Raw genomic sequence first — 6,387 nt, 5'->3', positions numbered from 1 at the left:
AAAAAAAAGAATTGCTGCAAGGTGTAATGAAAGTACGTTATAAAACCACACCATTGTTGGTTAAATCTTCTTTTCTCTGAGCTCACTTGATCGAGATTATATTAATTGTAGAGAGTAAACAAACAGTGAGACCGTGACCGTGAGAGCATCGCAATGACATGAAAGGAAACAAAGCAAAAGGTGAAAGTGAATGAATCTTTGCCAGAAATTGTGTGGCTCTTCTTGTGTCGACGTTGAAACACGTGCGGCTAAACAGGCCGGCGTCACTACTCACACGTGTCTTTAGAGATGTGTGAAAGCGAGGTCCCGACTCTCGAGTATCGCAGGGGACCGACTTGTATCCCTCTCCTTCTGGTCAACGGTCAAACCCCTTTCTCTTGTATTTTTATAAGATTTTGCATGAAGAGAATCTGCAAACTCATAGTACATGTTCACTGTATTTCCACCTTGGTTGGGTTCCGATTTCTTTTCATTTGTAGGAACTGTAATGCAGGGCCTCTTTTTCTGAGTTAGTATAATCATTTAAGAGTGATCGAATAACTAGTTTTTACATAGTTTTCTTTATCTCAGTAGCTTTTATCTTACTAAAATTATTATTGGTTATCTGAGACCTTATGGTCTAGTGGTACAAAAAAACGCTAACACTTTTTAAATTCGATCTACTATGCGAAACAAAGTTAGACGCTTAGGTATATAGGTATGAGTCCTTGTTTTTAATCCATTTGAATACTCGTAAAAAATATATCTATGGGTGCACCTTCATTTAATGAATAGTGACTCTCTCATATATATATACAGAATTTGTATTTTTACCACATATATATATATATATATATATTCATTTATTTTTTGAAAGAGGATTTTACCGTAAGTATTAATTAACAATGTTTTTCCTTAGTTATTTTATTCGAGATTATTCATTATAACTTTCGGATATTATTTTCTATCTTTAATCACTTACATCATCACTAATTTTATCAATTTTATATTGCTCCTTAAAGGGTTGAATTACAATCAAAATGAATAGTTTAGGGAATATTATATTTTATACTCAGTATGATTTTTCTTTTTTTACGTACACTTTCTCTGTAATACATAACAATACGACCGTTGTTTTTTATGCTAAAAACTGAAGCGTTTAGCAGCACCAGCGTTAGCAATTGGCGGGAGTTGGATAGGAATTTGTGTTGTGATAACAGGATAGATTACCATGGCTGTGTAAATCTGAGATAACAATGTGAAACATGAATGTGAGTGAATATCATTGATGCGTGGAATAAAATTAATATGGGGTTTATATGGGTGAATATGAATACTCGTCACATGCAGTTTCTGACACGAGACTTCCTATGGATAAAAAAGGGCCACGAGATATCTGTTCTTCTTATTTTGATACTTTTTTGTCAAACTATGGGTATTCAATTGTTTTTGTCACGTAACGTAATGCAGTCAATATTACACGAACACAAGATCAAAAATAATGTCTCGATTAAAGCTTAACAAATTCTCATAAGCTTTTTTGACAATACAAACTTTCATAGTTGTTTACTAAAAAAAACTTTCGTAGTTGACTATATATACATTTGTACATTTGTCCTTTGAATCGCTTTTCATTGATTAATAATTTCATTTTTTTCTACTTTCACAATGTCGCAAATTGATAACATAATTAGAAACTGAACGTTAGCCTCTGAATCTAAGAGCATCATTAACGCAGCACCCTATTAGGGAGTGTTTATTTTTTTAATTTTTTTTTATCTGATTAAAAAAAAAATCAATTGCGGACCGCCACGTGTTGGTAGAATCCGCGAACAGTACAAACAACTCACATAATTCGACGCTTATCTGGGAGCATCAAGCAGCGGCTGTTACATTTTTGGTGGGATCCACCGACTATTAAATTAATTTTTCCTAATCATCCCTTTACTAAGCTACCCCGTTAAAGATACTCTAAGTAGCATGTGTGTCCGTGCATGTGAATCGTGGGAATAACTATGTAATACTATGGAAACTAATATCGATAAGTGAGCTCTAATTGACCTTTACGAGGTTAGGATGTTAAACCCAAGGGACATTAACATTATCTTGGTTACCTAAAGGCATCGGTTCTTCTTTTTTTGGGTAAAAGAGACATCGTTTCTATAGATAGAATGAGAGCCTCTGACAATGATTGATTGCGTAGGCTAAAAAAAGAAAAGAACATATAAAAAGAACGGATACATTGGCTGATACTTTAACACGTAATTTATCGATCGTCAAACCTTTTTAAGATGTCACTTCAGACAGCATATATGAATCCAGAACAGTGATGACATAGGCTTGGCTTCTTAGTTAAAATGAACATCTACGATGTACACCTCTATATTTTTCTCTAAAATAGAAATTTCTATTACAGAGTTGAAAATGCTCCAATGTATGCCTGTATAATAGAGTTCATCTATTTTAGAGGAAAATATATAGGAAAATATAGAGGAAATTTATTTTTTGCCTCTATATTTAGAAGTAAAAATATCATATCTCTATATTTTCTCCTATAAATAGAGAAACTTTATTATAGAGGCATACATTGTAGCATTTTCACCTCTATAATAGAGTTTCTCTATTTTAGGAGAAAATATAGAAATATAAATAGGGGTGGGTTAATATCCGTACTTTTGCAAGAGAGCCAACTAAATAGACTTGCCTTTAACTTAAAATTCAAACATATTTTCTTGTAAACAAATTTATCTCTTATATAGTTTCTAAAAGACTTCCTAAAATGCTCCCAGGTGCGAAACCCAAGACATCCTTAACTACCGTCAGACTTTTCAAAACCCCCGTCAGCTCCGCCCTGCTCCGCCGACAACGGTTAAATCTCCGCCGCACCTATTTTCCGGTGAAGTAGATCTTGCACGGCCACTTATACCTTGGAGCACAGACACTCTCCCCATGGTATTATAAATGTTTTCTGATGAAGCATTTATCACAGATCTGGTTGGGAAGATGTTGCTGTATCCGACAGGGTCTTAATGCCAGGACCGAACTGGTTGAGGCTTAAGCTGTCGCTTGCTCCTATTGGTTTCATCTTACTGTCTAGTACAGTTTAGGCAAATTTACCTTGTCACTAAGGTTTCTATCCTGCTAGGTGGATTTATTGCGGTACTGTAGTTTTTTCTTGGTGAGATTTACAGTTCCTCTACTGTTGTTTTAATGGCGTACCGAAAATCACGCCTGGAGAAAGGAAAATGGATTCCGGAACCAGCAAGAGAACCGCGACGTCCTCCGATAAGACTCCCTCAAGTGAATACCGCTGCTCTCATTGAGGAACACAAATTCACTCTTATTGGCCGAGTCACAAACCCAAAGATCCAAAAAACTCGAGCTCTAGTGGATTTCTTCCTCCAGCACTGGAAAGTCGCGGGCACTATCACAGGAAGAGACTTAGGCCCCAAACTTTTCCAGTTTAAATTTGAAACAGAGCAAGACCTTCAATCCATCCTCTCAAAAGCTCCCTTCCACTTCAAGAGATGGATGATAATCTGACAGCGATGGGAACCTATTGTCTCCGACTACTTCCCTGCCCTCATTCCTTGTTGGATCTCTATTCATGGGCTCCCACTTCACTACTGGACAGACGTTGCGCTTGAAACTATCGGAAATGAGCTGGGTCCGGTAGAGAAATATGATGTGGAAAGAGGAAGGATAAGAATCCTCATAAACGGACTAAAGCCGTTGGAGATGAAACTTGATGTCAGCTCACCTTCGGGCGAAATCAAACAGGTTGAGTTGGAGTACGAAGGCTTGGAAAAGCATTGCTTCACCTGCCACTCCCTATCTCATGAGAAAGATGATTGCCCCTCTCAACGAGCTCTAGTGAACCACCGAGACCCTGCACCTCATATGGGAATCTCCCAATCACGTACGCTAGAACGAATTGATGCAGAGAGGCGAAAAGCGGAGGAACGGAGAAGAGTTCGATCTGACTCCTCTCAATGGCAGCGACCCTCCACCCGCGAAATAGACTGGCAAAATGATAAGTCTTTCCGATACAATTACGGAGCTAGAAGGGACCCAAACTACAGAGTCGACAACTCGAGACGCGATGAAACTGCGCCTGGTAGTCGCAGGCCGGTCAGAGAGAGACTCTCCTTGTCAAAAGATGATGACCTTACGAGAAGTAAGGAGTCGCACTCTCGCAGACAGTCTAAGGCCCCAACATCTGAATGGAGACCAGTGGCCAGCGGTTCCAAGCTAGGCTCAGTCCAAAACAATGCTCTATCTCTGGTATCCCATACCCCTTCCCCAAGGCCACAAAGAGAGGGAGGATCGAGCATTGCTGTAGGATCACCAGCAAGTCGCTTAGGATCAGGTGGAGGATCAGCTCCATCTCAGGAAAGACGTTCAGCCCTAAACAGACTCTCCCTGCCGAATGAAAGAATCCCAATTCTTCAAGATGGAGCTGCAAACCCAGATTCTGGTAGACTTAAAGAACGTGACACCCAATCTGGTGTGGAAGCAGTACCATCGCCAAGAAGTGGGAATTTGCCTTCGGACCCACGAAACCTAGGCACTACCACAGGCACCCAATATGATGCTTCTCAAGACCGCTCTCCTATTAGAACACTCAGTGAAGACAGAGTTCATGTCTCCCTAAGACTGGGCCCTCTTTTTGTCTCTGATGAAGAAGAAAGCTTAAATGCCCAGCTAAATCCCATTGACCCAATACCAAGAAGAGTAGGGCCCCGAGCTGGGCGAAATGAGGCAGTTCATACAACTTCTTCAAGAAAGAGAGGTCCGCGTAGCCCAACTCAGGGAACAACTGTTAAAAGGAGGAGAGTAACGAAGATCCAAGCTTCCCCTAAGAGGAGACCGAGCAAAGATACTGGAGGTAAAGGGGCAGGTCAGTCGATAGCTGTGGGCACTTCCCAGCCTCGGACTACCTTAATTCCAGCTTCAAAAAAGAAAGGAACGGATTTTCGGTCCGGTCCAAAACCTCTTCCTTAGTCTCTATGAGCTGGAACTGTCAAGGTGTTGGGAGCGACTTGACAGTTCGTCGTCTGAAGGAGTTTCGCTCTAAGAACTCCCCGGATATAATGTTCCTTATGGAAACAAAAAGAAGAGATGAGGATGTTTTACTTATGTACAGAGGCACAGACTTCAAAAGCCACTTCACTGTCCCACCTTTGGGATTGAGCGGAGGTTTAGCGCTATCATGGAAAGAAAATGTAGCTTTGGAAGTTCTGTTCTCTTCTCCTAATGTAATTGATACCTGTATTGAGTTTAACAAGAAGAAGTTCTTTGTATCATTCATTTATGGAGCTCCTAACAAAGAAGACCGTCCGAGATTTTGGGAAGTGATGACCAATTTAGGACTCGGAAGAACGGCCCCATGGCTACTCACGGGGGACTTCAATGATCTTTTAGATAACTCCGAAAACGTAGGAGGCCCGTTGAGGTGGGAAGGGTCATTTCTCTCTTTCCGCAACTTTGTCTCTACGCATGGATTATGGGACCTTCAATTCTCTGGAAATTCCCTCTCCTGGCGGGGTACTAGATACTCTCACTTTATCCAATCTCGACTAGATAGAGCTATGGCAAACATAGAGTGGATGGAGATGTTCCCGGCGGCTAGAAGCGAGTACCTACGCTTTGAGGGCTCTGATCATCGGCCCCTACTAACCCACTTCGATCAACACTTGAAAAAGAAAAAAGGTGTGTTCCGCTATGATAGGCGTCTAAGTAGGAAACCAGAGATCAGGAAGATTGTGGAAACCACTTGGAGAGCCTCAGACACAGATTCTGTCTTAACAAAGGTCAATCAAGTGTGGAGGAAACTAATAGACTGGGCGAAGGAGCAGGCAGCTGCCACCAAAGACCACATCAGCTCCCACCAAATCCTTTTGGAGCAAGCCCTAACCGAGTTAATCCCGGATACGAATCGCATTATGGCTCTCAAAGGAACCCTGGAGACCGCTTATGCAGAGGAAGAAGCGTTTTGGCGTCAAAGAAGTCGCATCCAGTGGTTAAATGGAGGAGACCGTAACTCTGCTTTTTTCCATGCGGTTACGAGAGGCCGTAGGGCCTGTAATAAGTTCTCCATCATCGAGGATGAAGCAGGGATGGCGCACTACGATGAAGCCCAAATTGTGAAGGCTTTCTCTCTGTTCTATAAACACCTCTTTACTGCTGGCCCTTCGGATCCGGTGGATATTGTTGCGGAAGCGATCTCACCAAAGGTTACACCAGAGATGAACCAACTCTTGATACAGATACCAGAGAAATGTGAAGTCCAGCAAGCGGTTTTCTCCATACACCCTGATAAAGCGCCAGGCCCCGACGGTTTCTCTGCGGACTTTTACCAAACCTTTTGGGATGTAATTGGAGATGATGTGTACCAGGACATCAAGA

Source organism: Brassica oleracea, chromosome C4 (assembly GCF_000695525.1).
Source record: "Brassica oleracea var. oleracea cultivar TO1000 chromosome C4, BOL, whole genome shotgun sequence".
Taxonomy (NCBI): domain Eukaryota; kingdom Viridiplantae; phylum Streptophyta; class Magnoliopsida; order Brassicales; family Brassicaceae; genus Brassica; species Brassica oleracea.
This window is presented reverse-complemented; position numbering follows the sequence as displayed.